Raw genomic sequence first — 10074 nt, forward strand, 5'->3', positions numbered from 1 at the left:
CGTTGTAATTGACTCGGGGATCGTCAAAATGGATATTTCGGGTGTCTGTACGTTCCTAGGCACATATCCACGTGTGGTCGAGTTGAAAAAAAAAAACTCAACATTCATTCGGGGGTGAGCAATATGGAAATTAAGGCCGATTTTTGGGTGAAAATTTTTTCGCAAATACAATACTTCCTTTTTTGTAAAAGGAAGTATTGTATTCGCGAAAACGTTTTCACTCAAAAATAGGCCTTAATTTCCATTTTTCTCACCCACCAATGAATGTTGAGTTTTTTTTTTGGATCCGACCACATGTGGATATATGCCTAGAAACGTACAGACACTCGAAATAACGATTTTGACGACCCACGAGTTAATTACAAGGAATTTTCTCGTGACGTATGTATGTGTGTATGTACCTCGCATAAAGCAAAAACTGTATGTCCTAGAAAGTTGAAATTTGCTACAATGACTCCTAGTGGGGTCTAGTTGTGCACCTTCTCCTTTGGTTGCATTCGGGTGTTTTTAAAGGGTTCTTTTGCCCCTTTTTTTGGAGGGGGGGGGGAACATTGCTAATTTGGATGTAAACTCAAGTGGTGCAATAATTTGGCAAACACTTGGCGATATATCGCCAGACTTTTGGTCGCCAAGTTTTGTCTTCAACTTTGTGACGAATTTGGCGATTTTTTTTATAAATCGGTTTCAATTTGGCCACTGTTGGTGATATTTAGAGAGTAAACTATTCAATCACATTAAAATTGCAAATAATGTGGAAATGACATTTAAATTGGAGTAAAAGGAAGTCATGTGATGCACACATCTGCTCGTTTGTAAAAGGAAGTAAAAAATGCATGTATCGTTAAAAAAAACTACAGTTTTTAAATGTATTTTATGCATTTTAATCAACCAAATAACGATTTTAATAATGCAAATTCAGTTTACCTCAAAATTTTTTCAAATATGGCAGAGAGGTCCTTTGATGATCAAGAACTCACATTGGACAGTTTTCGTTCGCAATCGGAACCCCCCTCCCACCGGGGGTTTTCCTTTACGAATCCACAGTTTTCGTTGCATCTTTGCCAAATTTGGCACAGCGGTTCTTTGATGCTCATAGGAATTTTCATAGGGAGTTTTTCGCTTATCTATGAGGGAGGGGGGGTGATGTGCGAAAACACCCCGCGGAGGTTGTCCTTATGCAAATCCATTTTCCTATTCCTATTCAGAGTCACAACTGACTACAACTGTATTTATGTCGAGGACAGCATACTAAGTGCCTTGCCTCCATTATTTTATATACCGATAGATGGCAGCACCATCACCGGATCGAACAGTTAATGAGAATTTAGAACTTTTCTAGGAGCTAATAGCTACCTAGTGCTAGCACCCCCCAGAGGTATTGTTTCACTTGGAGGACATTGAGACCACGAGCATATTTAACGTCGCCCAGTCCCCTTTAATGACGACGTGGATCTTCGACCATCGAGGTTCGAACCCAGGACCCTCCGGCCCCGAGTCCGACACTCTACCGATCGGGCTACCACGGCCCCCAAATCCATTTTACGTCAGATTTTTGCCAAATTTTGCATATAGGTCCCTTGATACTCAAGAATTCACATATCGGGCAGTTTTCGTTCGCAATCGAACCTCCCTCCCCTCCCACAGGGGGTTTTCTTTTACGAATCCAGTTTTCGTCGGATCTTTGCCAAATTTGGATCAGCGATTCTTTGATGCTTAGGAATTTTCATCAAGAGTGTTTCGCCTACCGATGAGGGACGGGGCTGGGGTGCGAAAACACTCCACAGAGATTTTCCTTATGCAAATCCAGTTTAAGTCTGATTTTTACAAAAAATTTTCAGACAGCTCCTGTGATGCTCAAGAATTGAATTAGGGTAGTTTTCGTTCGCAATGGGGGCCACCCTCCCTCCCACAGGGGATTTCTTTATACAAATCCACATTTTTCGTCGGATCTTTGCCAAATTTGGCACAGCGTTTCTTTGATGGTAAGGAATTGTCATAGGGGTTTTCGCCCACCTATGAGGAACGGGGGGAGTGTGCGAATACACCCCACGAGGGGTTTTCCTTATGCAGCCAGAAAATCCAGAATGGTTACGAAAAAAGCCAATGATGTCAAAATTTAAATTTTGAGTCATAAAATTGTGCTTTCTACACATTGACAGGAAATGTTTATGCTATTTTTTTTCCTTCTTTTTTAAACCTGATTGTTAAACATGTGTCACTAGACGAAACTTTTATTTTTTAGGTAGACCGTGCAGCGTCGGTTAATGCAGCTAGTGACATATAAATTAAAGGTATATTTCATAGTTCTGTGTGCTTAATGGGTGTATGGTGTGATAGTTTCCAAAAATTATAGCTGCATTCTTTAAAGATTTATTTTTAGTATTTTACTTAATGTTACTGAACTAAGAAGTACAAAGTCTTAATGCAGGAGCTATTAAATGACTAAAAATAAACTATTTAAGACGTCAATACGAAATATAGTTCAAAGTACTTTCAAATTATTGATGCTGCTCAAATTGAAAGATTAAAACAAAATATTGAATTTAATATTTAAAACTTTTTCGTTGCGAAGCACTTTCGTCATGCATTGAGCTATACCATTTGCACTCCCTCCTCCCCCCTCCAGGATAGTTTTGAATTAGAGAAATAATTGTATTAATTATATTTGGAAATGTTTTTTGTTATTTTTCGATATATTATGCTCTAAACTATAACCTTTCCACCCCCTTCCCCAAGAATATATCGATATATCGAAAATATCGATATTTGGAGAGCGATGTATCGTGGTATTAAAATTCTGATATCGCCCAGTCCTAGTATACACATAACATGGATTCAATTTTGAATACAGCATTTTCAACAGTAACGAAAAAGTAATTCTAGTGTGTTAAAACTTTTTTATTTACCTTACTTAATTGGAACAAGGTTAAGCTTACAGCTAAAAAGTTGATTACAAATCAAATTCTAAAGAAATTATAGAACTAGAAAATTTGTAGGGGGATTTTCTTCGAGAGTTTTTGAAAAAGCTAGAGGACGAGAGTAATTGTGATCACGAAAAGGAAATTTATTTGCATTCTGATTTTGATGTTACAAAATTTTTCAAGTTGTTCAATAACTCTGTTGATGTAGCATTGCAAGTAAAACAAGTACAATTGCGTTGCGTAGAGTATTTAACGAGTTTAACATCGGGTTTCAATCATCAGCTAGTGATATTTGCAGTTGTTGCAACAGATTAAATTTGAAGTTGAAACTAGTTGGCTGTATATTATTTTGTAAATCTTTTGGGGGATTTGATTAAATAAATTGAGAAAACAAATTGTCCCGGGAAAACATATCCAAACCTAGCTCGCCCAAAAAAAAAAAAAAAAAAAAAAAAACGCGCACATATCTACCTAGTTAAGGCAAAAAACGACCATATCCAATAGTGAACGTTAAATAATTAGCATATTTCTGTCAACACATTGTGAGAAATATTAACTCTAGGTACAAACTGAACAACATTAACAACTTCTTGTTGGAGTAAAAGTCCAACATAATAAATAATACTTTTTCGTGTTTTCCAGAAAGTTTTTTTAAAGTGGACCTGTTTGCTTTTGCGTGGCACCTTCTCATTTCTACAAATTTCTGCTAAATCACCTGTACCTTTCTTTCCCCTAACATCTCCAAAGAAAGTCTAAAATCGTGTTTTTAAAACTTCAAGTTTTACAATTTGAACCCCCTCAGATCAGTTTTTGTTACCGATCCGCCCTCCCCCCACCCAAAACTATTTCCTAGTTGCGCCACTGCTTTCGAAAGAGCCAAAATGTCAATTATTGAAATTGCGATAAGTTTACTATTTTCAATAACTTTTTACCTGCAATCGACTTAACAGCACTCTAGTTCTTACATGCAGTGGAGTCTCAGAAATCCAAGGTAATTGCAACGATAGTCTAGAATTTAGAGATTTATGATGCATTCATTCTAATTTCAAGCTAGCTAACAAAAGTGTGCTTTGTTTGCAGCTCATTTTAACAGCAGTTCTGGGAATATATTTCCTTTGGTGACACTGGAGCCAAACCAACAATAACCTGCTGGAGAAAACTTTTGAAGACAGATAGTAACAAAAGATAAAAACTAAATGTTGGCTTGGATAGCTCCCCAATCAATGCGTATATGTAGTCCTCTGTGTAATGAACCTTAAAAAGGGAAAGAGCAGTCAAATAGAGAAGTAGAAAAAAGATAAAAGAACTTGAGGGAGCATTCTTCCACATAGTCCCACAGGTGTAGCCAAGAAGAGAAGAAAAGGATTTTTCCTTGAAACCGATTTCGACTGTGATATATCAGCAGGTGCTGGTACGTGGTTTACTGGTTTTCTCAAAAAGGGAAAAAAATTATAAAAATTAACGAAAAAAAATTAGTAACAAAAATAAAATAAAAAAGCAAAAGCACTAATTCTGGTCTGGATGATGTTATTGCCCCCCTCCCCCCCCCCATCCCTTTAGAAGTAGCTGAAAAAAGGTTTGGGAGAGAAAAATATATTTTGTATTATAACTATTCCTATTTGTACAACTCTAATGTCATTAATCCTCTATCAGGCGGCTCGTACGGGGGAGGGGGGGGGGGGGCAAATGGAGCAACTATCTACTCACTTCAAAAGGTTGATGTGAACGTTGATTTTTATAGGATGGATTGATTTATTTTACAAAAAATATATTCCAAATTCATAGACTTCTCACGTAATTCAATTCGAATGAAACTTTGAATTAAAAGGGGGAAGTCTACGGTGGCGACCCGTGCTGATGTTCAATGCCATATTCCACATTTTTCATTGAGGTTATTTACTCAGTAATTTTAAAATGCAATAATACAGTGGTGCCCAACCTACGGCCCTCGGGCAATATGTAGCCCGCGAAACTGATCCATTTGGCCGTTGCATTCAATGTTGCGAAACGAAAAATTTATTCCGGAACCTACCAAAACTACTGATTATCTTCATTCAGTGTTTTCTACGATTGCTGCAAATTTGAAGTTAAGTAGTTGTAAATTGGTTTCCAAAATCAGACGGAAAGTTAGTATCAATAATATAAGCATGTAGGCAGCAATTTTTGATTTGTAATTGCCCCTTATTTACCTTGTTTCATGATATGGCATCTAAAAATAATTAAATAATGTAATTAGATTTTACATTTTTTTTTCTGGTCAGCGAGATTCATCTTAATATAAGGTGTGGCCCGCGGGTAAGAGATAAGGCACCACTTCAACAATGTAACCTAATTTTACAAATGAAAAAAAAAAAAAAAAGAAGCTTGAGGGGCGCCACCTCACTTTTGGTGCATCAGCCGCCTATAGTTACAGGTACAACCGTACAATTTCTACTCGACATCTGCTGCTGACAGTATTCGATCGCACATTACGATACCTTTTCCTGCCCACAACCACAACTGTAACTTTCAACATTTGATGCTTTTTTTTTCTATATCAAAAGACAAGAAAGACAGATTATTCATTTCTATAGAACATTTCTTGGTTAAAACATACGGTTGGTCGCGCTTTTCAATGAGTAGGGTTTTATTGCAATTTGTGATTGTAAAAAAAAAAAAAAAAGAATTCAAGCAGTCAAAATTTGAATAAGTGCTGAAAGCTTTCAACTTGATTTTTTTTTAAATGTCATGCTTTCCAAATCTCTTGATAAGGTTTTGGTTTGCTTTCGCTTTTTACACTGAAACTTTTTTTTTACATCAAACATTGGACTACTGGTATAAATGATATTTTTTACAAAAATAAGTGAAAAAAAAAAAAACGAAATGCGAAAGGCGACCACTATGAAGCTGTCATGCTCGTGCTTATTCATCTATTCACTTTAAAAAAAAAATATTATAAACCGAAGTTCGTCAAGGGTTTGTACTATGCACTGAATATCTTTTTCCCTTAAAAAAAAGTTTTGAAATGTACATTTCGGGGTAAAGGGGTATTTCTAATTCGGGGTATTTCTAAGTATGGTTAATTCAAGTGCAGAATCTCGGATATTCCTAAATAATAATCACAAACATGGCATTTCCTTTTTTAATTTTACAGAAAAAAAAACTTTTTGTCAATTTTATTCCATTTGTGCATTTATAATTACTATTTCAATTTTTGAAGACTGCAAGGGGTTTTTTTTAGTTTTTACTCATCACTGAAAATGGCGACCCCATTTCTGAAAACCCGGGGGGGGGGGGGGACCGACTCTCCCACCTCCTTGGCGATGGCCTTGTCCACCCCGTCCACCCCTGGGCTCTAGTTTTCAGGAACAATGATAATCCAAGTAAGTAAATACCTCGTATTCTCAGGAGAGGGGGCTATTGTTCACTTTCTTATTTTGAGTCTCCGATGAGGAAAGAATTTTCCTGGAACCGAGGAAAAGGAGACACAGCAAGGTTCTATCACGTGTTTTCTAAACAAGTTGAGCCACCTGATATTCTCTGGGGGCATGGGGGCTCAAGGAGTAAGGGGTTGTTGTTAGTGTGAAGTCGGAGTGGGCAGTGAATAGTGGATTTTAGATTTTTTTCTGTTGATTCTTAAATTATACGCATTTAGCCTAAAGAGTAAGTGATACTTTTCGATTGTTCATTTACTTACAATTGCAAATTTACTTTTTATGTCTTGCTTTCAAAATGAAATTTCAGAAAATGCTTTAAAATGCTTTGTTTGAATGATCTGTTACAGAAATTCTTAATTATTTTGACAAGGTGCTTCATTTTTGATTTTTCAAACAAGTTCTTTAAAAAAATATTGTTTTCTCTCTTTTTTCTTCAATCATCCCCCCCCCCCCCATCTCTCTCTCTCTCTAAAACTCATTGTTTTACTGAAATTTTAACTTTCAATAAACTAAGGAAAACTCCATCTTTGTTTATGCTTTGAATTGTGTTTTTCGAAATTAGTATTTTTTAAACATATTTTTAAAAAGACTTCATTTTTCCTGTTTTCTCAGTTTTCGTTTGAAAACTGATCCTATATTTTTATTGCTCAGGCAAACTAAAATTATTTGTTCATGTTTTACTTTGATTGAACAGTTATTTCGATAATTGCACTTACCAGCTTTTATCCATTAGCAGGAACTACTCTACATTTTGCGGTGTTTCTGTTTGTGTGCAATAGTGCAATGACGGAAACTGCAAAGACATTAGCACTAGCTCCTATTTTGTAACGTGATGCTAATGTTTCTGTCAGGATTTTTGGCACGTATTCCTCTTTTTCTACTATATTATAATTTTTTATAATACATAAATTAAAGTTTTAAAACTTTAACTACGTTCAAAAAATTTAATACTATTCAGTCTTTTCTATTTTCGTTATAGTGTATTTTAACATAAATGACCTATGTGTGGCTACGGGAGATCAAAGCTGACTCAGAGTATGGCTACGTTTTAAAATACTTTACTGGTGATTATATATTACTAATATTTATTTTTATCTAATATTGCTCTGCAAGACCGTGAAATGCTCCTCCTCAAAATCACCCTTGAGGCAGGGTCAAATTTCCCAAAAGGCAGAGTAGGCAGCTGTCAGATTTTCAAAGGCGGCAAATTTTGCTTTCACAACTTTTTTTTTAATACTTATTCCTGAAAATGAAATACTAGCATTCTTTCATTTTCCATAGCGAAATTCTTTTCTTGTAATTTAATAATGTTTGTTATATAGTATCTTATAAAAATGAAATATTTCTTAAGCATAGTAACAGATAGTGCTACCTAGTATTTTGTAAAGTAGTTTACACCAGTGTACCCTAGCTGTAGTATATGAAATGATAAAAACTGTAGGCGCCTGCAGCTCTGCAGTACTTCCTTCGATAGTATTTTTTGTAGAATCTATTGTGTTTGACCGAATGTCTAACAGCCTTAAAATTTGTAAATAAAACTCTACGCAAAAGAAAAGCAATTAAAAACAGATTTTTTTTTATTTACAACCTCTTTTCCCTGCATAGGTTTTTTTTTTTTTTTTAATTGCTAGAGGAATTGAAAATCTTTTCTTTTTCTTCAATGTTTAAAAATAGATCACATCTTTGTAAAATTATTCAGCTATAAAAGGTAAACTATTTTTATTTCCTCTACATCATCTTAGCCACTCATGATTGAACAAGCCTTTTTTTTTTTTCAAGAATTTCACCTTAGCCTTTCCCTTATTACCATCTACCAGTCTTTCTACAAAATATTGTAGATCACAAGAAACTAAACAGAAATGTTCTTTACTAGCGGTGGCTTCCCATCTTTTAAATTTCTCTCTCTCCCCCCCCCCCCCCACTGTGAGAGTTTTGATATTGTAAATTTGTCTTTTGGCTGTATTGACTGTAAAATGCTTTCCACTTCTGTTTTGTATTGATGTATTTTGTGAACATTAAGGCAATTATTTTTGAAATTTAGGCCCAAACATTACTAAATTATGTTAGAATGAATAATGAAAAAATCAATAAAATATGTTATCATTCTTAAAAATTTAAAGAGTTGGGTAGCTTGATATTACTTAAAAGGCTAAAAATGAAAGAAATCTGTTTTCAGGAGTATTAAGTTTAATACATTAAAATGCACAGGGTGGTAACACAACCTGGAAATCAGGGAATTCTCAGGGAAATTTTTATTTCTGGAAAAAATCAGGGAATTATCAGGGTATTTTTAAAATTTCTCAAAATATCAGGGAAAAATTATATTTTTTAATCACCAAACCTGAAATTTATTTTCGTTTGGACGCAAAATAACTTTATTTTCTTTTATCAAACAAAATTTGCTAAACATTCTAAAATTATTAAGATCCATACAAACCAACAAAGTTCTAAAATCGAACCCAACAAAAAATTTGCAAAAAATATTCCAAATCAGATATGTTTTTTCATTTTTTAAAAATTTACTCCAAAGTTTTGTTGCAGTAATTATTAATACTATTTAAAATTGTCATACAGCTGATGATCTCAATATTTTTGAATCTGTGTTGATATAGAATTCTTTTTTTTTTTTTCATATTCGTTTTTCATTAAGCTTTACTAAATGGCTTGTAAATAAAAATTTGTTTTTTTTTTTTCCATAAAAACTTTTCTTCGGAATTTAATTGTAATTCTGTTATAAGTTTGAGTACAAGTTTTCAAATGTCACAAGTTAAATATTGAAAAGGAAAAAAAAAATGAAAAAAGCTTAGTCTTAAAGTACAGTAGATCCTCGTTTTACGCGGGTTTATTTTATGCGATTTCCATTATACGCGGTTTACGATTTGACATCTTTATTTTTTTGCACGAATGAGTTTCAGTTTTACACGGATGCAGCAATGCAAACAGATAAAATTTTACCTCTTTCAAAATCCAAACGCCTAAAGATTGCAGATTACACGTAAGAAACTGCATTTTGGTGTGCTAATAATCGAGCTTGGGCCACTGAAGACATTGTATGCGATTGGTTCCAGAGCTCTTTCCAGAAGTAAAGTTATTAAATTCGCACAGTTCAGAACTCACTGGAAGAAGAGCTCATAGGAGTGACAAATGAGGTCAAAACCAACGAGTATACCGACGTCGGTGACACACAACCAAAAACTTTCACATTGGAAATTTTGAGCCATTCCTAGACAATAGAAATGATTTTTCTGATTTGTTAGTGAAGGGAGATTTTGTCATGGAAATGACGCGAGTGATCACGGATACGTTAATGCTCTGCAAAGAATTACAGATAAAAATTCTTAATGACTGCCAAAAGACTATCATAACTAGCTCTTCTTTATAAACAGAACACGAAATTAATTTATGTTTTCTTTATGCATAAAAGTCAATGCATAAAAGTCAATAAAAGTACACATAAAACCTATTATACAATTAGTCATCACTAGAATGAAGTATTTTGTTATCTGCGGAACCTAACTCCTATTTTAACACTAGTATCAGGTCTCAATTTATGCGGCATTTCCGTGGAACGTAAACCCCGCGTAAAATGAGGGTCTACTCTATTTTAAATGTTAAACTTACTGTTTTCTTATATAAAAATCTACTGTTTTCTCTCGTACTTTTAAAACTATAATCTACTGCTTGTGTTTCTTGAAAAAAGTGCAAGTATGCTTTTAATGTGGTTCCATCTTTTAGAT

The sequence above is a fragment of the Uloborus diversus genome, chromosome 2, assembly GCF_026930045.1.
Source record: "Uloborus diversus isolate 005 chromosome 2, Udiv.v.3.1, whole genome shotgun sequence".
Lineage (NCBI taxonomy): Eukaryota > Metazoa > Arthropoda > Arachnida > Araneae > Uloboridae > Uloborus > Uloborus diversus.